Below are 26,137 nucleotides of genomic sequence, written 5' to 3' on the forward strand. Positions count from 1 at the left end.
TTTAAAAACCCATAGAAATCAACTAAAAAAATCATTAAGGGGGAAAAGATGAATATGAAAGCTAGTGAGCAAACAATATCAAGGAGGTGAGTAAAAGATTTTTCATGAATGTAAAAAATAAGAGATGAGAGTGGATATAGAACCACTATGAGGCTAGAGAAATAATAACGGGGGACAAAGAGATGGCAGATGAACTAAATGAGTATTTTGTATCAGTATTCACTGTGGAAGACAATAGCGGTGTGCCAAATGGTGTAGTGTGTGAAGGAAGAGAAGTGAGTGCAGTTACTATTACAAGGGAGAAAGAGCTCAAAAAGCTGAAAGATCTAAAGGTGCATAAGTCACCCTGACTCGATGAACCGCACCCTGAGGTTCTGAGAGTGGTAGCGGGAGAGATAGCGGAGGCACTAGTAACAATCTTTCAAGAATCACTGCACTCTGGCATGGTTCCGAAGAACTGGAAAATCGCAGATATCGTTCTACTCTTCAAGAAAGCAGAAAGGAAATTATAGCCTGACCTTTGTGGTTGGGAAATGTTGGAGCAATTGTTAAGGATGTGGTATTGGAGTACTTATGACACTGATTAAGATAGGACAATTTTTAACATGGTTTCCTTAAGGGAAAACCTTGCCTGATGAACCTGTTGGAATTTTTTGAGGAGATTACAAGTAGGATAGACAAAAGTGATATAGTGGATGTTGCATATTTAGATTTTCAGAAGGCATTTGACAAGGTGCCACACATGAGGTTGCTTACCAAGTTAAGAGCCTATGGTATCACAGGAAATTTATTGGCATGGTTAGAGTATTGGCTGATTGGTAGGAAGGGTAAGTGGGAATAAAAGGATCCTTTTCAGGTAGGATGCCAGTGACTAGTGATGTTCCATAGCAGTTGGTGTTGAGAATACTTCTTTTTATGCTGTATATCAATAATTTAGATTATGGAATAGATGACTTTGTTGCCAAGTCCGCATATGATATGAAGATTGGTGGAGGGGCAGGTAGTGCTAAGGAAACAGGAAGGCCACAGAAGGACTTAGACAGATTAGACAAATGGGCAAGAAAGTGGCAGATGGAGTTCAACGCAGATACATGTGAGGTGGTTCATTTTGGTAGGTCAAAAATGACGGCAGAACTCAGCAGTGTGGAGGATCAGAGGGATTCTGGGGTCATAGGACACTCAAAGCTACTACTCAGGTTGATTCTGTGGTTAAGAAGGCATACGGTGCATTGGCCTTCATCAATCGTGGGATTGAGTTTAAGAGCCAAGAGGTAATGTTTCAGCTATATAGGACCCTGGTCATACCCCACTTGGAGTATTGTGCTCAGTTCTGGTTGCCTCCCTGCAGGAAGGATGTAGAAGCCATAGAAAGGGTGCAGAGGAGATTTACAAGGATGTTGCCTGGATTGGGGAGCATGCCTTATGAGAATAGGTTGAGTGAACTCAGCCTTTTCTCCTTGGAAAGATGGAGGATGAGAGGTGACCTGATAGAGGTGTACAAGATGATGAGAGGCATTGATCGTGTAGATAGTCAGAGGCATTTCCTCAGGGCTGAAATAGCTAGCATGAGAGGGCATAGTTTTAAGGTGCTTGGAAGTAGGTACAGAGGAGATGTCAGGGGTAAGTTTTTTTACGCAGAGTGGTGAGTGTGTGGAATGGGCTACCGGCAGGGGTGGTGGAGGCAGAAATGATAGGATCTTTTAAGAGACTCCTGGATGGCTACGTGGAGCTTAGAAAAATAGGTAACACAAAGTATACTGCAGATGCTGTGGTCAAATCAACACGTACAAAAGCTGGATGAACTCAGCAGGTCAGGCAGCATCTGTTGAAATGAGCAGTTGACATTTCAGGCCGAGATCCTTCGAAAAATAGGTAAAGCTTAGGTAGTTCTAAGGTACGGACATGTTCAGCACAGCTTTGTGGGCCGAAGAGCCTGTATTGTGCTCTATGTTTTCTATGTTTCAATGAAATACAATGTTGGACAATGCATGGTCATGCACGTTGGTAGAAGAATTAAGTGTGCAGATTATTTTCTAAACTGGGAGAACACCCAGAAATCTGAGATGCAAAGCAACTTGGGAATCCTTGTGCAGAACACCCTAAGGGTTAATTTGCAGGTTGAGTCAGTGGTGAGGAAGGCAAATAAAATGTTGGCATTCATTTCAAGAGGCCTAGCATACAATAGCAGGGATATGATGCTGAGGCTTTATAAAGCACCAGTGAGGCCTCACCTTGAGTATTGTGAGTAATTTAGGGCTCTTTATCTAAGAGAAGATGTGCTGGCATTGGAGGGGGTTCAGAGAAGGCTCACAAGATGATCACCGGAATGAAAGGGTTATCATATGAGGAACGTTTGATGGTTCTGGGCCTGTACTTGCTGGAATTTAGAGGGATGAGGGGGGAACCCCATTGAAGCTTTTCAAATGTTGAAAGGCCTAGACAGAGTACATGTGGAAAGGATGGTGGAGGAGTCTAGGACAAAAGGCACAGTATCAGGATAGAGGGGTGCCCTTCCGTTTGAAATAGAGATGCAGAGGAATTTCTTTAGCCAGAGGGTGGTGAAGTTGTGCAATTCGTTGCAGCTGTGGAGGCCAGGACAATGGAAGTACTTAACGTAGATCTTGATAGATACTTGAATGGCCATAGCATCAAAGGGTACAGGCAGAAAGCTGGAGAATGGGGTTGAAGAGGATCAGCCATGCTTGAATGGTGGAGGAAACTCAAAGGGCCAAATGGCCTAATTGTTCTCCTATCCTCTGTGGTCTTATGGCCTTATCGACTAATCAGAAAAACATCAATAAGTGCTTTGATAAAATATAAGCCCTTCATTAGGGTTATTATCTCTTAAATTCTTTGGTTGCTTAAAGCAAAAAAAAAGTCGTATTTTGGCAACAAGTGAAAGGCCGGCTACTTAATCCACAGGCAACCATCAGACCACAAGCTACACTAATACTGGTCATTTGAATTCCATTAATCAGATCGTATGTAAAGAACCATATAAGAATCATCAAATGGATTTCCACATCAATGTACGTCCTCCCCATGGCCGCATAGACTTCCTCTGGAATCCTCACACAGCCCAAAGAGCTTGGTAGGTTGATTAGTCACTCTAAATTGTTCTGTGATTTTTAGGGTTAAATCGGGGCTTTCTGGGCAGCGCAGCTCGAAGAGTCGGAAGGGCCTATTCCATGCTGTGTCTAATAAATAAATAAATTAAATAGGAACACAAACTGTAAAAAAATGAATAAACTCTTGGAATATGCAACATCCTTTATAAAAGTTCAAAGTACAATTTATTATCAGAGTACGTACATATCACCACATACAACCCTGAGATCCTTTTTTTATGGGCCAACTCAGCAAATCTTTCGAAAGGTACCTGTTAACATCAGGAACTGCTAACTGTAAACAGACTGTGCTAAGGCAGATATAAATAAATAGTAATAAATAATGAGCATGAAATAACAGCAAAACAAGAGTCCTTAAATTTGTGTAGTTATCCCATTTTGTTCAAGAGCCTGATGGTTGAGGGGTAGTAACTGTTCTTGTACCTGGCTGTGCAAGTCCTGAGGCTCCTGATGGGAGCAGTGAGAAAAGAGCATGGGCTGGGTGGTGAGGATCTTTGATGATGGATGTTGCTTTTTTATGTCAACGTTTCATGCGGATATTCTCAATGGTTGGCAGGGTTTTACCCATGATATACTGGACTAAATCCATTATCTTTTCTAGGATTTTCTTCTCTAAGGCATTGATGTTCTCAAACCAGGGAGTAATGCAGCCAGTTAGCATATTTTCCACCAAACATCCACAGAAGTTTTCCAAGGCTTTTGATGCCATGCCAAACCTCCACATATATCTGACAAAGTAAAGGAGCTTTCATACTTTCTTTGCAATAATATTTGTATGATAGATCCAGGACAGGTCCCCTGAGATAGTGACACCCAGGAATTTAAACTTACTGACCCTCTCCACCTCTGATCCTCTGGTGATTATTGGCTCATGGACCTCAGGTTTCCCTCTTCTGAAGTCTACAATCAGTTCATTGGTCTTATTGACATTGAGTGAGAGGTTGTTGTTATTACATCACTCAGTCAAGTTTTCAATCTCCATCCTGTTGATGATTCATCACCGCCTTCGATACAGCCCACAATACTGGTGTCATCAGCAAACTGGTATTTGGTGTTGGAGCTGTACTTAGTCACACAGTTATAGGTTTAGAACGAATAGAGCAGGGGACTAAGTACACATACTTGTGGTGCTCCAGAGTTGGTGGAGATTGTGGAGGAGATGTGTTTGCCAATCCATACTGACTGGGGTCTACAAGTAAGGAAATTCGGGATCTAATTGCCCTAGGGGGCTTTGAGGCCCAGGTCTTGGAGTTTACTGATTAGTTTTGAGGGGATGATGGTGTTAAATGCTGAGCTGTAATCAATAAAGAGCACCCTGATGTATGCATCTTTGCAGTCCAGATGTTCCACAGTTGTGTGAAAAGCCAAGGAGATAGCATTTGCTGTAGACCTGTTGCTTCGGTAGGCGAATTGGAGCAGAAAGGATTTATATACCAAGGTAATAAATATTTGTCACACTCTTTAAATTGTAATGTCATTCTAAAATGGAACATGTAACAAAATATGAATGAATGAACAGTGTGAGACATAAAATGTAAAAATGGTCAAATTAAACACAGAACCACATGTAGGCACACACAGACATCACTGACGTGCATACAGTTGTAGGGGTTTTCATGCATTCTCAATTAAATTCTTTCCACAATTAAATTCTTTCCTCAATTAAATTTCTTTCCTCAATTAAATTCTTTTCAAGCACAATAGGCAGTGCTTTCTCCTTCCTAAATCTTTTACTTATAACCATATTGGAATGGGCTGCTGGTAAATCTACATACCAACACACTGGCGTAGTGCAGCAAGAACAACTCCAGACTGCATGCAAACTAGCAAAGTCTAAAACTACTGGCAGCGATCACTTAAAGACAAATAATATAATGCAGCTATGGGTGCATTTGGAACAGATTGTCAAAATAGTAGAGAACATTGGCAAGAATAATTGGTATAATCTAGCATCGTGCTTAAGTAGACTGCAATAGACTTCCAAAGGATGAAAAGACTCCAGACAGCTATAGTAGCTTAACTCAAATGTTTCATAACACTGGCACGAATTTCTGTGCTTAATGCTGAGACAATAGCTGAGGAGCTTTAAAAAAAGATGAATACAATTACTTTGAAACCACAGAACAATAACAGGCCATTTGGCTCAAGTAATCCAGTTTGCTGTGCGTCTTCCGTACAATCTGTGGTATGAATCTTATGGGATCACCCGTTGAAACATTTCAGTACCAGTTACCTAACATCTACTTAAAAGCTGACAGGATTCTCTGCAGTGATTACTAACTCCACTCACAGTTTTGCAACTCTTTATTTTAAGTTTCTCTTTCTTCATCCTAAATCTTTTATATTCTATCTTGTAACAAAATCCCCTGTTGCAGATACTCAAGTAAGGGCCTCTCCACTTCCTTCACAATTTAGATGCCATTGTTGTCAACTCACAGACATTAAACATTGCTTAATGGTGCAATTTTTATTTATAAGGTTTAATACATATATTAATTAAAAATATGGTAAGAAACTATCTTCTTTTGGTAAGAACGCTTAGCAGTTAGCGTTGAGATCATATTTAACTAAAACTTGTTTTATTTAGACTGGGCTTGATGTCATGGAGCAAGTTTGTTGAGTCTATGAGCTCCTAAGGTCTCATATAACTTCTAAGATAAATACTTTCCACAACATGATTTCTATTAATCACCTGAAAATCCTCATGCGATTATTCAGAAATATAAATCACAACAAAAGACAATAGGTTAATTCAGTTGGAGAAGTATTCAAAACACAAAATACTACTGTGGGGCTAAAGCTCAGGGTAGAGCTAAAAAGCAGGATCAAAAACTGAATGATTGACAGTATTTTTGGCTTGAACCATCATGCTCATTTGAGTGGCACCATACTTCAACTTGTATTTCCAATTTCTTCCAGAATAATCATGAGCAGACTACAATCTGAACAATTGTTCTGTCATAACATATAATGCAGAATATGGAACCATGGCTTTCGAATTGGCTCTCTCTGTTAAGAGCCGTGCGCATGAAGCCTCTGTGGGAGTAGCTATCTCTTCATTAGTGTGGAGAGCCAGGCTGAACTCTGTAACAGAGGTTGAAGGTATATAGATAAAGGGTAATCTCTAAATGTAAACAGGAGAAGACTTTTTTTGCCTCACTTGCTCACTTTCTGTGTACAACCTACCACCAAAACAGCTCACTTTTAAGCTGATGCCTTTATAAAGTCACTGAGATTTATTTAATTGGAACAAATCAGACTGTTTATACAAGTGGATTTCAACTTAAAATTCTTAACATGGAAATAAAAATTAAATATAATGCTTTGCTGCTTCATAGGTAAAATCATCTACAAAAATAGCTCTATAAAACATAGTCTTAAAATTATGGGCTTAATTTCTACTGTAAGTAATGCAAGAGCGACTTTGGGAGATTTACAGGACTATGCTGATCAAAGTACATGTGTGGTACTTATACTATCAGTTTCACCCCCTAAAGCCCTCCTGTCAAAACATAAACCTTTATAAAAGCTTTGTGAAAGAAAGCATACCAGGTATAATAGTTTTCATTTTAATTCTTCAGTCGTTCTGCCCTCAGAGAATGCATATGGTTGCTCTTATTAAAGGAGATCTCCGTGTTGGAACACTAAGCAAATAAGTTCATAGTTCAGGGTTTGTCTGATGAGCAAGACAGAATGATAGATAATTAGGGCTGGAAATAACAATGACTGCAACCTCATGGATTCAAGAATGAAACAATGCACTGAAAGTATTTGCAATTAAAGAAGAAGGAACCTTCTGCAGAGTAGACAACATTACGAGCAGAAGTGAAGAATTGTAAATAAAAATGCAAATAAATAGATTAAGGCCTAGGGCAATAGCGTAAGATTGAATTGGCAAACAATCCTCTATTGAGTTTAAACCATATCACAAACCCACATGAAAAAAACCCTCTTTTGAAAAAGGTCAATATTTTAATTGCTGTTGAAATTACATAAAAAGAACATTGTTCTGTGTGAAATGTCAGTTTAACTGTATGCACCTAGTGACATTTGACACAGAGAACATTAATCTTAGGCCTCTTGGCCCTCCTTAACCTGAACTCAGTTCCATCACTTTCTCTGCCTATATCAGCACAAAGTTCTCATCATTGATACAGCATTCCCGTTGTCTGTGATGGTTTCTGTGAATTGAATGAACTTTGGACAAACGCTACAATCGTTCCTGATGGAATCCTGTTTGTTGATGCTTCTTAATGTCAGGATGTCTTCTGATACTGTATCTTAAACCCATACCTCTCACCCAAAAAAAATTCTGTTGTTTTACAGATTATCAGACTGACTGTGACCTTTAACCCCATATCTGCCTGCTAAAGGCTGCATCTTGTCTTTACTAATCACTCCTGATGGAGCTGGGAGCCTGGGAGCCCTGCATTAGCAAATTAAGGTCAGTGTCTTCTGTGTCGGCTGCTACTCACTCTCTGTCTCACCATAGGAAACTTTTACACTGACTTCTTAACATCAAACTCCTCAGAATTTAATTAGAAAGGGAAGAACCAGGACCGTGAACAAATTTCATTCATGCTTCAGTGACCTATTGATTCCACCAGTGCTGCACTTAAAAAATTATTAAGTTGTGTCAAGGATGCCCGTGCCTTTTGCTGGTGACCACTGGGATTTAAAAACAAACAGATGCTTGGTAATAGTTTAGAGGATTTTGAAAATAGACAGCGATGACACTAGGGACTGTTTGCTTAGACAAAGGAAATAACTGTGACATGCTTAACCAGAAGCCTTTCACGAGTCCTTTGGGATTACAAGTGCTGAAAACCTGTAGAACTTGACACAAAGGAACAACACAGTTACTGAAGACAGAAGTGGATTTTAAAAGGTAGAGTTCCCAAAATGAGGGAAAATAGTTGTTCAAGTTGAATTTAAAACATCCTGAAAATTTTGATTATAATTTTTAAATGAAAACTAGCAAACACAAAGTTTTCAGAATTATGTATTTCAAAATAATGCACACAATCCCATTTGTTGTGAACAATTGCTAAGTTATAAACCTTCTGATTGTGCAGAATATTAATTTTTCCTTGAAATATAGCCTAGAAATTCTTTCATGTAATCCAATGTAGGTGACGCAATTTCTACAAGAACGATTTGGTATTTCCGTCTGCAAAATATGGAATTTTCTTCTATGGGCTCCATGTATAAGATGAGCCAATGCACAGGTCCATGACTCCTTTGACATGAAACCTGAGCTAATCGCCATAATACAGCTGACAGGAAGGGATTCCCAGATGCTAAGGACTATGGATTTAGCTCGTGTGCTTGCTGTTTCTCTCTATACCAGGGCACAAAGAGCGGAACATATATGTTTGGTATTACTGAAACAGAGCAAGAACACAAGAAATAGAAGCAGGAGGAGACCAAATCTGCTCTGCCATTCACTAAGATCAAGCACCTTGTCCATTTTCCTACTCAGTCCCCATGATTCCCTTTGCATCCAAACTTCTATTGAATATATTCAGTGACCAAATAAGCATGGTCTTCCAGGGCACCAAACCCAACATTTACTGCCTTCTATGTCTGCATTTTAGTTGTGTTCAGCTCGTAGGGCATTCCTTCTTCCTATGGTCTATCAGCACTTTTTGTATGACCATTCCAAAGTGTCTTCTGTTGTTGCATTTATTAAGCCTTTGAAGTTCCAGGCTTGCTTGAATCAGTTGACAAAGGCGAATGACATGGTGGGGAAGCAGCTAGTAGTTGATGGGTGTCAGTGATTTTACAACCACACCAGAAAGATTTCTTTGCTTCACTATTTTCTCATAAACCAATAAGTACCACTACATTAAAATGCTTTCTAATTTACCAGAAGCATCAATTGCAAGGTGTCTATCCATTGTTTACAAGCTTGTCAAATAAAATCTTTTCAAACTATTTTAGTTTCAGTTTCTGCTATTTGACTGTGCAGTATCTTTCCCACAACAGTCATACGTGACTTGCTGGATGTGTGAGAGGGTGAGAGAATGAGAAGCTTAAATGCTCAAATTGCACAACAAATCTTTACAATTCTAATTTAAAATGTTCCTTCTCTAACATACATTGTATTTTTTCATATATCAAAATAAATTAATTTGTGATAAAATATTATTTACAAGAATCAACCTTTTCATTATCAATAGCATTGTTGCAATTCATGTAGCCCGCTGAGATGGAAGACTCACCCAACCCGGCCCCTCCTTGTCCGGTAGAGGAAGAACCCCATACTGTGGTCCTTCCCCACTGAGCCCTTGCGTTGGCTGCACCAAACTTCCGTGCATCCCTCAGCAAGTACTCCTGCAGCCTGGAGTTTCCCAGTCACAGCATGGATACCTCAATGTGCTGGCAGCCCAACAACTTTCAAGCAGACCAAAGGACTCCTTTCACTGAAATGATGATCTGCCAGCAGCACTTGACTAGATTTTCAACCGCCTTTGAGCACCATGGTTCCAGTACCCTACCATCCTTTCCCTGTCTCATTGGAATGTACCTATGCAGAACGCCACGCAAATACCCCCTGAAAATTTGACACATTTCTGCCGTACATTTCCCTGATAACATCTGTTCCCAATTTATGCTTCCAAGTTCCTGCCCTTTAGCTACATATTTCCCCTTACTCCAATTAAACACTTCCCTAACTTGTCTGTTCCTATGCCTCTCCAATGCTATGGTCAAGGAGATAGTATTGTGATCACTATCTCCAACATGCTCTCCCAATGAGAGACCTGACACCTGACCAGGTTCCTTTCGCAAAACCAGATCAAGTATAGTTTCTCCCCTTGTAGGCTTATCTACATACTGTGTCAGGAAACCTTCCTGAATACATCTAACAAGCTCCACCCCATCTAAACCCCTTGCTCGAGGGAGGTGCCAATCAATATTTGAGAAATTCAAATCTCCCACCACAACAACCTTGTAATGATTACACTTTTATTATTATTATCCTGAGCAACTGCGTCACTGCCTGAAATTGCACCATCTCGGATCGCAAGACCCTGCAGTGGATAGTGAGGTCAACTGAGAAGATCATCGGGGTCTCTCTTCCTGCCATCACGGACATTTACATTACACGCTGCATCTGCAAAGGAAACAGCATTATGAAGGACCCCATGCACCCCTCATACAATCTCTTCTCCCTCCTGCTGTCTGAGAAAAGGCTCCGAAGCATTCAGGCTCTCACGACCAGACTATGTAACAGTTTCTTCCCCCAAGCTATCAGACTCCTCAATACCCAGTGCCTGGACTGACACCTTGCCCTACTGTCCTGTTTATTATTTATTGTAATGCCTGCACTGTTTTTGTGCACTTTATGCAGTCCAGTGTAGGTCTGTAGTCTAGTGTAGCTTTCTCTGTGTTTTTTTTATTACGTAGTTCAGTCTAGTTTTTTGTACTGTGTCATGGAACACCATGGTCCTGAAAAATGTTGTCTCATTTTTACTATGCACTGTACCAGCAGTTATGGTCAAAATGACAATAAAAGTTGACTTGACTTGACTTGACTTGACTTTTCCAGAATCTGTCTTCCTATCTGCTTCGTGATGACCCTGTTACGATTGGTTGCTGCTCAAAAGAATGGAGAATAGAGCCTACCACATGCTTGAAACGCTGAAGGATGTAGCCATCACTAGAAGGCAGAATGACAGTCCAGGAGGCCATTGGCTAAATCACTGTTGAATGCTCAAAAAGACTGGGTAGTGCAGATGTTAGAAGATCAGCTATTGGTCCTGGGATTTCAGTACAAACCCAACACATATGGCTGGAACATGTTGGTTGGATAGATCCCCACTAAAATAACTCATTAGTGTGAGATTATTGAATTTTGTCTCTAGCAATTGCATTTCCAATCTCAGTCTTATTCAAGAGGCATCAGGGAGCCTTGTCATTGGGGATGGAAGGTCACACAATTGTGTAGTGAGGTTAGCACTTCAAAGTCTGGGTTTAAAAACCATTGAGTTTACTTTGATGATATGGATTGACACTGACGTCAAAGTTTTCCAGCTGTACCTAATCTTTGTATTTACTCCATTCTAAATAAAAAAAAGATGATACTTATGGAGAAACCAAAACAACTGTTATTATCCCAAAGCCTCTCCCATAAGCAGAATAACAGACCAAATTTCGGGGTCAGCTGTGAAGCAATGTGCGTTGCTGCTCACCTCCCTGGCAGTTCTGCATGCAGTCTTTGCTGACTACTGAGCAGAGGTGTTCTCTGATCCACCATGGTGCCATGTCCTCTACGGGCCATCTGTCACATCTGTGAACAGGACAAGAAACAGCAATCCCCTCCAGCCAGTCAGTCAGAGGAATTTTCACTGAGTCATGCAGAATCCAAACCAGGGAGCATAAATTAGATTTAAACTGTTGCAGAATGCAATAGAGTTAAGGGAATCAGAATGGATTAAAAATGAGTTAAGCATGCTGGTCAGGAAAAGTAAAAAGGAAACTTACTAACTTCAGAAGAAAAGGGACACCACACATAAATTTAGAGAGCTAGAGATATTATTTGTCAGCAATGATTACTCCAATAGACATTAATTCAATAGGCAAAGGCATTTGATTAATATCTTTTGGCAAAGTTTTGATAATAGCATAGAGAACTGAACAGCCTATTTCTGAATTTTCACATTTATCTGTGCAGATATTGGTGGTTGTGTTTAGTTTAATCCGTTGCATTGTTAAGAGCAGGCAGTGCCTTTAATACACTCACTGGAAGGTTTGTAAAATTAAATTTATTAAATTTATTTTTGAATTAAATTTATCTATTAAGTGCTACCAGAATGTATTTAGTATTTTTCTATAGCATTCATGGTTGTAGGAGGAGCATCACAGAATGATGAAAGTTACAGAATGATTACTGAGTATTGCATTGCAAATTGATATGAAATTTTATCTGTTTGACAAAGAAATTAAAGCTAAATTTTATAATGATAAAAAGTAGTTCAACAATGGGAATTGTAAAGTTTTATTCAGCAATCTTGTACTCCTCCAATACGAGTGGAAATCAAAGACAGAAATACAATTTATTAATCCCAGTTCTTTTGTTTAGGGCCAGTCAATAAGAGAAAGTGGATTTGCTGAATTTATATTAGTCTTTTAGATCAGCAAGTACATGAAGTTTATTAATGTCCTCATGCACATTTGGAAGATGGATATAATTAATTTTGCAGCTGCTGATTGGAAGTTAGTGTGCTAAGATTGTTCAGAGAAGCACCTCAGCTTCAGTGAAAACAAAGCCGGGGCTGTTTACTCTGAAGCAGCAGAACCTGAGTGTAGATCTGATAGAAGTCTATGAAATCATGATTCATAATTCAGGTGGAGTAGAGAGCAAATATCTTTCTTCCCAGGTTTGAAATGGGCATGCATTTAAGGTGAGGGGGGAAAGCACAAAGGAGATGTGTGAGTCAAGGTTTATTTTACTTAGAGAGTGGTAGGGGGAATGCACTGCTAGTGGTGACAGTAATGCAAAAAGCATAGGAGCAGTCTCGAGCCTCGTAGATAGGCACAAGCATATTCCGAGAAGGGAGCGATGTGGTAAATGTGTGGGAAGGAGGGATTAAGTGAAGTAGAAGGCATTAGTTTAATTAGTTCAGCTCAATATCATGGGCCGAAGTGTGAATCCTATGCTATAATATTCTATGTTTCAAGTCAACCTTCATCCTAGTCTTCATGGTGGGACTGAAAAGGGGAAAAGAGCAAATGAGTACATTTGGTTACTAAAACAACTTTAGATCAATTTTATCATTGTACTGAAGATATGCTTGTGTGTAGTAAGAGCACACCAGTGGCCTCAGCTACAGGAGGTTTGCATTTCCTTACTGTAATTTGTATAAGGGTTTACCGATAAATTAAGAATATTTTATAGATAGTATATTTTACAGCCCCTTGGTGAGCTAAATAGTACTGTGGAGATTAATGGATATAAATTTTAAACAGTTCTAAGATATTAATCCAATCAAGAGCTTAGATGATATCATAAACTAAGAACTATGCTCAAGTGACTTATGGTTATCATTTCTGCAGTGTTGTTTTGTTGAGTGATGTTCGATTGATGTTAAGGATGCTATGGATTTCCCTCCTAAGAAAACTGTGCAGGACAGTAGTTGAGCCGTGGTCATAAATTGCAAGTCAGTAAAGAGGCAGCACAGTGGTCCCCAATGTACTGAGCAGTAATGTGTGTGTTAAATTGCTAAATCAAAGGATAAACATATTGAAAGGTTCAAGAAGGAGTATGGACTATTATTGGTAATATGAGTGTTGAGAATACACATTCTGCTTCTTCTTTTAGCTGCATAGTTCGGTAATTAATGAACAATTTTATGACAATAGCTGTTCCTTAATTGTTCAGTTGCTGAGAGTGGATGCAATCATACAAGCCAACAGAGTACAAACTTTACTCATAAAGCCTCATTTCTCTTCAGCTCTTTTTAGTTAGTATGAAGAATGCATGTTTCAGAAACACTCCAGTAACCTTCTCAAAGAGGGTTAACTTCTAAAATCAAATCTGACCTATCAAATGTAAAGCCAGAAAAATTATGTTGGGATTTAAAGCGTTTCCAAATCTTCCCCCAGTTCCATGATTGGGGTTAAAATTTCCTTCAGCAGGATGTGTAGGTTGGAGGATTCATGATAAAGCTAGAAAGAGAAAGCAAAATAGAGGGAAGGAAATAAAGGTAGGTTTAAGAGAGAGCATTTTGTTGACGAGACTATTGGAATGCATAGGAATAGCATTGCCGGTGGAGAAGCAAAATAAACAGTAACATCATAATTGTCTGGCTTTAGCTCCAAAAGCACAGATGCTGCAGAATGATGTCAAATTTAGATCATAAGACGCAGGAGCAGAATTCTGCAATTCAGCCTGTCGAGTCGGCTCTGTCATTCGATCATGGCTGATTCATTTCCCCCTCCACCCCATTCTCCTGTCTTCTCCCCGTAACCTTTCACACCCTGACGTATCAAGAATCTGTCAGCCTCTGCCTTAAATGCACTCTTTGACTTGGCCTCCACAGCCACCTGTGGCAACGAATTCCCCAGAATCACCACTTGCGGTAAAAGAAATTCCTCCTAATCTCTGTTCTAAATGGACGCCCCTCTATTCTGAGGCAGTGCCCTATGATCCTCTACTCCCCCATGATAGGAAACATTGTCTCCACATCCACTCTATGTACTACTAAAGGAGTTTAGACATACTCTTGGCTATTTCAATCATCTTTACTTTTGTTGCTTTTGAATTCAACTATAGCTATCTCTTGATAAAAAGGACTCAGCATATTCATCTTAAGTGAATATCTGTATTATTTTCCTTTTCTAAACATTTCAGGATTGGATAATGAGAGACTGTGATTATTCATAGAAGGTCATACAGTCAAAACGCAAAAGTATAAAATCATGTTTATTATTATATACACAAGTTCATGTGTGCGTAGGTGCAATGAAAAACTTAATTGCAGGAAAACCACAGCAGGAATACCACTTAAGTAGTATTCACAAGATAAACATAATCAAAATACAAGAAAACACACAATTAGATTGTCGTGCACAGTGGTCAAAGTAGTCAAAATGTCACAAAACTGCAGAGATTAAAGTTATGCTGGTTGCTTCAATAACCAAATGGGTGAAGGGAAGTAGCTATTCTTAAGCCTGACAAAGTGAATGCTTGTCTTTTATAAACTTGATTAGATGATTTCCCTACAATGACAGAGACAAAATAGTGGAGGACAAGAAAAGGAAGTGCTTTTGGCAACCTCCCCCCAATAAGTGATTGCCAAGCTGACAATGATTGACAAGTGAGAAGTGCTCTCTTCGTAGAGCTGTGGCATTAACAATATTAGATAACACAATAACTCTTGAAGTTGTAAGAATCAGCATTAAAACAATTGCTGTTGAAATAGGTAAAGCTCACTCAAAATGGAATTGTATTGAATCGACTTTAGTACTTACTTCCTTCATATACATGAAGGATAAAAATCTTTACGTTATGTCTCCATCTAAATGTGCAATGTGCAATTTATATTAAGTTATAATAAATATTATGTAGAACAGGACAGTCAATATAACATAGAAATACAGTTTCAGTTTTAGAATCTTTTTATTGATATATAATCTTCAACAGCTATAAAATGATACAAAACTTCAACAGATTAATATGTATACAATTAATAAAGCTGAAGAAAAAACTGATCTTAAAATATAAAAATTGAAAAAAAATTTATATATAGGAAAAAGGAGGAAAAAAAGAACCCCATCTAACTAGGAAAAAAAACCCACTAACTACAAAAAAAACACCCATTAGGAATCAACCCCCTGGAGCAATACATTTGACCATCATCTAAATATATTTTAAAAAGTCATCAACCGCCATTTCATATATAATTTAAAAAAAATTGGAAGGATACCATATAACTTAATTCAAATTAAATGATAATATTTGGCAAATGAACCCCATCTTCTCTCAAAATCAAATCAAGGATCGAAAATTCTACTTCTAATTTTTTCCAAACGAAAGCATATCATCACTTGAGAAAACCATTCAATTAATGTAGGGGAAGAAATATCTTTCCATTTTAATAAGATACCCCTTCTTGCCATTAGTGTAACAAATGTGATTACATGTTGATCTGAAAATGAGATACCCTGAATATGATGCAGAACTATTCCAAATAGAACAGTCAGTCTATTAGGTTGTAAATTAATTTTCAAAGCTTTAGAGATTGTAGAAAATAAAGATTAATGCAGAACATGACCAGAACATATGTGACAAAGTAGCTATTTCAGTTTTACATCTATCACAATAGTTATCTATACTAGGAAATATTTTAGATAGTCTCTCCTTTGTTAAGTAAAAATGATGTACAATTTTAAATTGAATTAAACAATGGTTGGCACATACAGAAGAAGAATTTATGTTTTTCAAGACTCAAAGCCAATCTTCATTAACAAAGGTCATACTAAGTTCTCTCTCCCAATCTTGTTTAATCTTTAGTGATAGGTTCTCTTTTTGTAACAAAAATAAATTATAAATTCTACTAATGGAACCTTTCACTAAGGAATTCAATTTCAAATGATATCCAACAAATCAGATTCTTGTAATTATGGAGACTTAGGTAAATAGAAATACAGTTGCATCAGCATGAATTAATCAGTCTGATGGCCTGGTGGAAGAAGCTGTCCCGGAGACTGTTGGTCCTGGCTTTTATGCTGCAGTACCATACCGTTTCCTGGATGGTAGCAGCTGAAACAGTTTGTGGTTGGGGTGACTTGGGTCCCCAATGATCCCTCAGGCCCTTTTTACACACCTGTCTTTGTAAATGTCCTGAATCATGGGAAGTTCACAACTACAGATGTGCTGGGCTGTCCGCACCACTCTCTGCAGAGTCCTGCGATTGAGGGAAGTACAGTTCCCATACCCGGCAGTGATGCAGCCAGACACGATGCTCTCAATTGTGCCCTTGTAGAAAGATCTTAAGATTTGGGGGCCCATACCAAACTTCATCAACTGTCTGAGGTGAAAAAGATGCTGTTGTGTGTTTTTCACCACACAGCTGGTATGTACAGACCACGTGAGATCCTCAGTGATCCTTGAGGCTGTTCACCCTCTCGACCCCAGATCCATTGATTGAAACATGGAGGGAACAATGTTGCGCGTGGGTATTTTAAGTCTCTTCTGTGGTAGTAATCAGATTTTGATGTCATCTGTTGCTTTTTTTGGATCATATTTTCTCATTTTGTCTTCAAAATTTAAAAATAATTTGATTAGGCATCAAGTAATATTGTCTCTGTTGGTTATTTTTAATATGTTAATCTTGCAAATTTTGATTTTAGCCATTTCTGGGTAAAATTTTGCCAATCATGAGATTGGACCAGGCATATCCAGCTGTAATCCAGATGAGCACGATGACATTTTCTCAGTATCATGGATGCATCTGGTGATATTATCATTTATGTAACACTTAAACTGACATTAGTTGGATCATAAAGCCCTAAAAGCTGTGGTGGAACGATTTCTATAGAACTTGGGGCAGGTCACAGTAGTTTTCTTGCACTGCTTATATGGGGAGTCGTCACTAGGTAGCTTCAGAACTGAGAACAAAAGCTGCTCAAGCACTGAGGTGTGTGCTTAAGCCTAAGGTGAGTATCTTCTGCAGTGTTTTCCTACATTCCATAAGTGGTTCAGCAGGGACCTCGCCAGCAACATTTTGTTAGCGCAAGCATCGTGATAGGCATAACTGGGCATTCATATTGGATCAGGATGGGAGCAAAGACATGCCCATTACTGAACAGCAGATTCCCACAGAGTCTTCAGAGACTTCATATCCTTTAGGACCTCTCAATGAATAAGGCATTTGTAGGCCAAAATTTTCCAAGATTCATTCCTGAGAAGAATGATATTCTGGAATATTTTGACTACTTATATAGTCCTATTCTGAAGGGGAGCAATCTTTTCATTAGATCCATGCTAGTTCCCAACAAAGCAATCCTTTCAATCCCATTCCCTTCTTACTTCCCTGTAGCCTTCTCATGCCTGGATGGCGTTCGTTCTCTCTCTCTTTCTCTTTCTCTCTCTCTCTCTCTCTCTCTCCCCTCTCTCTCTCTCTCTCTCTCTCTCTCTCTCTCTCTCTCTCTCTCTCTCTCTCTCTCTCTCTCTCTCGTTTATATTGACTCTTAGCTTTCACTACTTTCTAACTATTCCAAACCATCTAACCATACCATCTGCTACAGCAGATCTCTGCCAATTCACTGCTCACTAGAGCTGCGATATATTCACCAAGAAATAAATTCACTTCCATCCATTTATCGAAGGGAAGTTGGCATCTTGGAAACTATTATTGGACTCCAATGAGCGTAGGCAGCAACCAACACAATCTGCAGCTAGTTGTAGATCATGAGAAAAAATTCCTTTCTAGAATGCGATGTTTCAGGAAAACACATGATTCTTTCATCCTCAGGGATTTCCTGCCACTGGACTTCTTCGGAGGCCAGCACTGGCTTAATGAACAGATATTAAAAGCAAGGTATTAATGGGACAAATTCTGGACGCAGATCACAATGCAGGGATTTGTAGTACGACTGAGTGTAAAATGATTTCTATGTATACAGGTCTTCGTGTCTGTGGTTCCACAATGTTTACTCCACTGTGTGCTGAAGTGAGGCTGAGGCTGTGGGCCTGTCCAGCTGCCCTGGGCCTCATGTCTGAGGCTCCCTTTCGTTCTAAATTTTACTTGCTTACTTTTATTATTCGCACAATTTGTTTTTTCTCTCTCTGCATATTGGGTGTTTGTTGGTCTCTTTTTTAATGGGTTCTTTTTATCTAAATAAGTCCTTTGTCTCATTTGTTCTGTGTATATGGATCACATTTCCAATGCAGGTCGAAGAGGTTATAAATGCTTTATAAATGGTTAATTACTTACAAAGACAGTGTTTTACCAGCAAGAAAATACATCATAAAGAAACTCTCAGGATTTTTTGGCTAAGTAAGTACTTATTATAAAGGCAACTCACACAAAGTGCTGGAGGAATGCAACAGGCCAGACAGCATCTTATGGAAAAAGAGTATAGTCGATGTTTCAGGCTGAGACCCTTCATCAGGACTGGAGAAAAAATGCTGAGGAGTTAGAGTAAGAAGGTGGGGGGGGGGAGGGTGGAGGGGAGGAAGAAACACAAAGTCATCGGTGAAACCGGGAGTGGGGAAGGGGTGAAGTAAAGAACTGGAAAGTTGATTGGTGAAAGAAATAGAGTGCTGGGGAAGGGGGGGAATCTGATAGGGGAGGACAGAAGGCCACGGAAGAAAGAAAAGGGGGAGGGGCACCAGAGGGAGGTGATGGGCAGGTAAGGAGATAAGGAAAGAAATGGGAACGGGGAATGGTAATGGGGAGGGGGTGTGGCATTAGCAGAAGTTCGAGAAATTGATCCTTATATCAGAGGCTACCCAGATGGAATATAAGGTATAAGGAATGTAAGGTATAAATCTTTTTCATAGTTGCTGCCTGGACTGCTGAGTTCCTCCAGCATTTTGTGTGTGTTGCCTAGATTTCCAGCATCTGCAGTTTTTCTCTCGTTACTTATTATAAGAGTTGGGATGCAGAGGAAAGACAATTAAAGACTCTAAGTTCAGATGTGAGGATGCAAGTCTAATCCACTTCAGTGGCAGAGAAATATAAGTATATCATATCATTGTATTTCCATCACCAACACGCATACCAACTGCATGTATGAGTCTCCAAGAGGAGTATTGGATCATAGGAAACTCTCCCAGCCTATCGCACTTGGACGGTCTTTAAAGTCACGGGTGATCTGAGACCCAACTCCATAAACACAAACACCATGCCTGGGAACTTGCTTTCAGTAAAGTGTGTCCCAGTCTAGTCGTTGACTCCCAGTGTTAGCTTTCTTCCCAGCCGTTGCTTTACATATATTTGCTTACACCATAACATCATTTTCAGTGAGACATGAACATTTTTGTAGTAATTTGTTGAAGCCATTCCATGAGCAAACTATGGCACACTATCATCACATGCTACACTGGCCAACTTAATTTCAAAATACATGCCATTTAATCCATTAATACACAACGTGGGCAGTGGGCAGGCAGTTGCAGGTAAAAAGTAACACAAAGTGGTACTCAGACTGCAGCAATAACAAAAATCATGCCACTTGGTATATTGCTTTTATTGGCCTGTGTCAAACCACACAACAGCAGGCATAAAACTACTTGCAATCATATTGGAACAATTCCAGAAGTGAAGTTTCCTTGAAATTCAATGTCAAACAGCAATACTGAATGCTTTGTAAAGACAGAAAATGTTTTGATATTCGGCATTGTAGTCAGTATCCATAGAAGGGGAAACAAAGTTAACATTTCAGATCAGAATGTGTCTTTAAATTGAAGCATTAGCTTTAATTTTTCCCACTGAGACTGCCTGACCTGCTGAGCATTTTCAAAATATTTTCTTCTCCTCACCTGCATATCCCCTTCCTCTGATGTCCCTCCTTGTTCCCTTTCTGCCATGGTCCATTCTCCTCTCCTGTCAGATTCCTTCTTCTTCAGCCCTCTAAATTTTTCTACCAATCACCTCCCAGCTTCTCACTTCATCCCTCCCTCGCCAACCCACCTACATTCCCCCTCACCTGACTTCTCACACCACCTTCTAACTTGTACTCCTCCTCCTCCTCCTACCTTCTTATTCGACCAGCTTCACCATCCCTTCCATTCCTGATGAAATATCGGCACTTTATTAATCTCCATTCCTCCAGTTCCTCCAGCACTTTGTGTGTAGCTCTGGATTCCCAGGATCTACAGAATTTCTTATGTCTAAAATATTTTGATTACTTTAGATTGACAGCGTTTGCCATTTTTATTTTAATTTAATAGATGCATTATATGGTTGAGTCTGCTTGTTATCTCTGCATCTAACATCACTTCATTGACTTCGATGGAAAGAATTTTGGAAGCAGAGTACGATACACACGTGGAGATATCACCCAGGGATACATTTACTAGGCATCTCTACCACTAACAACTTATCCTGGTGGAAACTTAGCAGAGCTTCCAAGGCAGACTATTCCAGGAAAGTATTTTGTTAATCATGTTTCAGGTTCTGGGCATCTACCCAAAACATCAAGGGAATATTCAAGAGCAAAGAAGCAAAATCCCATTGAGGATCAAAGAATTCTGTCAATAAGAGACTAACTATCGTAACAGAAAGTCTAACAGCACAAGAGGTCAACAGTCTGAAATCTGTCTCTTTCCACAGATAATGTTCAATTTGCCAGGCATTTCCAGAATCTTCTGTTTTAAGGCAAATCCTAGCCTCCATGATTTTTTTAAATCACAGAGTAATAGAGTAATTCTGTTACAAAAAAAAACAAACAAGGTAGCCCATCTAGGCAAAATAAGGCTGGTATGTTTACTGTGTAAATTAGGCTTCAGCCCTCAATATCCACAGATCCCCTGCTCACAAAGTGTTAATACAATGAATCCATAAAATAGATAACAGGAATCATCATTAGTCATGCCTCATTGGATCAGTAAAGTTCCTCAGTCAAGTCTGTACTGAGTCAATCATTAGTTCCTGACCAATACCAACATGTTACATTACTTTAAGAGAAACAGATGGCCTCTGGGCAGTAAAATAAAAGCCCACATTCAGCAGGTCAATAGACAGCTCCATGTTAGAAGGTGAGGGTCAACCTAACGAGGAGATATCATTGGGGTACCCCTTGACCAGTGAAGCCTGGTTAATCCACAGAGTCTGACAAATCTGTAGGTTAATCTGTGCTCCATTGATCAAAATTACTGCATAATCACATTCTATAATTGTGCACAGATGACTGAATAGAAGGATACCTTGCAAATGCTTTTGTGTCAGTTTGATTGTAATGAAGCTCCAGGAACTAATTCCTGTTAAGCTTGTAAATGAATGTATCTTTCCTTCCTATTTAATCATAGCATCCTTATTGCTTTTGATTTTTTTGACATACAGCGTGGAATGTCAAAGGCCCTCCGAGCCATGCCGCCTAGCAACCCCGGATTAAATCCTAGCCTAACCACAGGACAATTTACAGTGACAGAATTAACCTACCAACTGGTACATCTTTGGACTGTGGGAGGAAACTGGAACACCCAGAGGAAATCCATGCAGTCACGGGGAGAACGTACAAACTCTGTACAGGTAGCGGCGGGAATTGAACTTGGTACTGTAAAGCATTGTGCTAGCCACTAGGCTGCCTGTTGGCCATGTCTGCAAATTAAGGTGATTGTTCTATAAATGTAACAATTTAGCTCCATTTTCTACCGAAGAGAAATTTTCTCACCATTATTCAGAGGCAAGGCATTGAAGGAGACTCTCTTCTTTGATTACCTGAATGAAGTATATGCAACATACTAGATATTGGGTAGACATTGGAGGTGCAGGGTGGTGGGAAACATGACTAAGCATAATGATTTAACCTTCATGGAGTGTACCAGCCATGACACAACTAGTATTTTCCTACCATTCATATTGCTTGTTCCCAATATGCTCTTATTATGAAATGGTAATAATGAACTATAAAATAGAAGTCAACAGCATTATACCATGGCATATGAGCTGGATTAAAAATTCTGTAAGTATGAAGCTATCATGGTGAAGTAGTCATTACCCCCAACGTTAGTCTTTTTTTGTGTATAACCAGACAAAGTGGTGAAGCAGAATAATGATATAGTGGCATCATAATAATTTTCATATAGTCATGGTAATATATGTCTTAATTATATGATATTTGCATTGTCTGATCTTACTTGCATGCCCGTCAACTAGATGATCCTTTGCTATTTATGGAGAATCCTAATGAGTGACTGCTGTATAACCTTTAGAAGTGACGATATTTATGTAGGTCATTCAGAGTCAGCAAATTACTTTTCAAAATCTGACAAATAAACAGCTTCTGATTTTACATGAGCTTTCTATACTGAAATATCTGTATTATTTTAATTAATAATTGCAATTTTGGTTTTTTTGTGGGATAACTCATCTGTCTATAATCCAATTGCCAATTAATTTGATCTTAAATAAGATGATACCTTTGATAGGTCAAGACCTGTTGCAACTTTAGTGAAGCAATATTTAATTCTGTGCTAACCTTACCTCTAGTGATGCCTGGTATATTTACAACAGTTTTCCCAGGACAGAAAATTCGTCTTCATTCTCTTTGAATGCACATCTGATATACACCACCTGCTATAAAATCTGAAGGCAAAATTGAGCTGCTTATGTATTCAATTACGTTTTGAGTCACTCTAAAATAATAATTCTGAACTTAATACAAATTAGTCTCAGTGCTTGTTGTAAGGAAGAAGTAGTCAGCCACTTGGAAAGGAAAGATTTTTCAGTACTTCAGTAAAATCAGGATAATGAAATTGGAAAGCATATTAGCTGGTCCCAAAGAACCTTTCAATATTTGTGATCTTAACTAATCTTCACTTTGGATTATGTTGGTGTGGAGAGCTGCAGAGAAGGAATCAGACAGAACTGGAATAACACAGCCCAAATAAATTTAAATAGTAAATACTTACTACATGTTTTACACACAAGAGATTCTGTAGATGCTGGAAATCCACAGCTACACACACAAAATGATGAAGGAACTCAGCACTCATGCAGGAAGGCAGCATCTGTAGAAATGAGTAAACAGCCGATGGTTCAGGCCAAGATCCTGACAAAGGTTCTTGGCCAGAAACATCGACTGCTTTTCCTAAATCATTTTTAACAAGAATATGTGGCAAAGAAGTATATTAAAGAATCCATATCAGATTAAAATGGAAGCAATCTGTCAAAACTTACCTTCTAATTTCTATGTTAATTATATTTTATTTATTATTTCTCCACACCCACAGAAGGGAAGGTGCAGTAACTGTGGTGAGTGTAGCTGGATTTGTCTTTACAGCATCTTCATTAGTGAAAACCTTAGTTTGTTGTCCAACACACAGAGAAAATGATCCATTCAACTAACTTTTAAAAGTGAATTGCTACAAGTAATAGCACAGAGAAATCATTCTGCTCTATTAAAGATCATCTCTGGGTGAAGGAACACAATGGTAGCAATGCCTTGAATTTATTGACTGATTGCAGAAATATCAATAAGCTTCCCTGGAGAGAGTAAGCTTCAGTCTATTACCTAGTGATTTCACAATACTTTGAACTTAAAAACAAACTGGTGTAGTTACTGTAACTCAGAGGGAAGTTATCATGTTTATAGATGAATGATATTAATGTTTAAAAAGGTTTAAGTTTTCTGGATATCATATATTGTTTCCATAAAATAGCAAAGAAATATTTTCTGGTAAAGCTCTTGATTAAAAGACAAGTGAGTCCTGTAAATAGTGGTTTATCTAAAAACTTATAGTTTGTTGACTATCATCTGGGATGGTTCAGACTGTGAAATCTGGCAGGAGTACATTCTGAAGGATTCTCGCTATTTTAATCATAAATTCCCTATCTTTCATTGGCTATGTAAGAGCGAGAAGAGGAAGGTACCATGCTAGTCTGTAGCCAGTAATCATGCTGGACACGAAGATTCCCAGAGCAAGGATTTTTATATTTTTTCAAACAAAATCTTTCATCATGGATTTAAGTCCTGTTTGGGTGCTGGGAGAGGTTGGAAGGAGAGGGAGCAAAAAAAAAGAAGTTATGGGCATGGATGGGGCAAGTATATCATCCCTTATAGTCAACTGTTGGTATGGATTCCAAAGACAAGAATTGGGTTTCTTCAAGTACAAAACTACAAAGACTAAGTCATTCAATGTAATCTCTACTGAAAGATAATCCTGGGTCATAAAGGAATATTCCCCTGCAATGTCATTAAAAGAAATATTACCTGGGGAATGGCATAATTTGACATGCCCCTGTTGTGGAAAATGCAACTGGTGCACAAGCATAACTTATTCTACAAAGTGCATGGATAAATTTTTGGAAGGATGCAGACTGATCCAGCAATGGTCACCATTACGTTTCAGTCTGTGACCATCCTCACTGAGGTATTCCTGAGATGATTACTGTTTGGTGATCCACATTTCTCAGCCTACATTCCTTCAGCAGCTAAGAAAACCAGAGAGGAAGGACAACTGATGCTTGGATGTAATAATCTTGTCTCACACTTGTACCCTGATACAGAACATCTAATGATAATGTACCAAGCATTCTACTTACCCAGAGAGTTCTATACAGAGATCCTGATTGTAGATTATATGCCAAAATTACAGATGTCAAGCTAACACTCAATGGATTGAGCATCATAATTAACAAACGAGAAATGGCCATTCCAACAACTTTCACATTCTTGGCAGGGACTTCAATTACGCATGTTTGATGCAATCTCTTCCAACTACCACCAGTAAGGGTCCTCTGTCATTACTTGCTGATGATGTGAAGGAGGAATTGGTTGGGATTATTTTGTTCTTTTTTTTAATTTATTCAGAGAGACATCATGGTAATAGGTTCTTTTAAGCCAACTGGTCCAAACTACACAACTACACCCATGAGACCGATTAGCCTAGTAACCCATGTGCCTTTGGAATGTGGGAGGGAATCTGAGCATCTGAAGGAAACTCTTGCATTCATAGTAAGAATGTTACATTCAGCAGTCTCCGATCTCTAAATCACTCTGCCATTCCCCCATTAACAATAAACTTTTTAAATTTTATTATTCTTGCCCAGATTTATTCAAGTTGGTATCTGACATGTCTACAAGTGGGGGGCTGCTTTGGTTACAGTATAGAACTCTCTTGGTAAATAGAATGATCAATACATAGTCTGTAGATGTTCTGTATCATGGTATAAGAGTGAGACAAGATTGCTACATCCGAGCACCAGTTGTCCTTCCTCTCAGATTTTCTCAGCTGCTGAAGGAATTTAGGCTTAGAAATTTAGATCACCAAACAGTAATTACCTCAGGATTACCTCAGTGAGGATGGCCACAGACTGAAATGTAACAGCGACCACTGCTGGATCAGTCTGCATCCTTCCAAAAATTTATCCATGCACTTTGTGGAGTAAGTTATGCTTGTGCACCAGTTGCATTTTCCACAACAGGGGCATGTCAAATTATGCCATTCCCCAGGTAATATTTCTTTTAATGACATTGCAGGGGAATATTCCGTTATGACCCAGGATTATCTTTCAGTAGCGATTACATTGAATGACTTAGTCTTCGTAGTTTTGTATTTAAAGGAACCCAATTCTTGCCTTTGGAATCTGCACCACCAGTTGCCCATCTGGGATGATCCACTTGCCCCATCCATATCCATAACTACTTTTTTTTAAAAAATAACACGTACAAATAAGCTGGATGAACTCAGCTGGTTGGGCACCATCCGTTGAAATGAGCAATCAACATTTCGGGCCGAGACCCTTCGTCAGGACTAAAGAAGGAGGGAGCAGGGGCCCTATAAAGAAAGTGAGGAGAGGGTGGAATGTGCCAGGTGAAAAACCAATCAGAGG

At 39.0% G+C, this 26,137-nt stretch overlaps 1 long non-coding RNA gene across 3 annotated transcripts in view; it reads left to right on the forward strand.

Annotated features, from left to right (window-relative positions):
* Positions 1-26,137, forward strand: part of LOC140738964 (uncharacterized) — a 100,837-nt gene that overhangs the window by 16,253 nt on the left and 58,447 nt on the right. For all 3 annotated transcript variants that reach the window (XR_012101496.1, XR_012101494.1, XR_012101495.1), the window contains exon 2: positions 7,455-7,572. This is a non-coding gene — a long non-coding RNA (uncharacterized lncRNA). The remainder of the gene's footprint in view (positions 1-7,454; positions 7,573-26,137) is intronic.

The sequence above is a fragment of the Hemitrygon akajei genome, chromosome 14 (assembly GCF_048418815.1).
Source record: "Hemitrygon akajei chromosome 14, sHemAka1.3, whole genome shotgun sequence".
Classification (NCBI taxonomy): Eukaryota; Metazoa; Chordata; class Chondrichthyes; order Myliobatiformes; family Dasyatidae; genus Hemitrygon; species Hemitrygon akajei.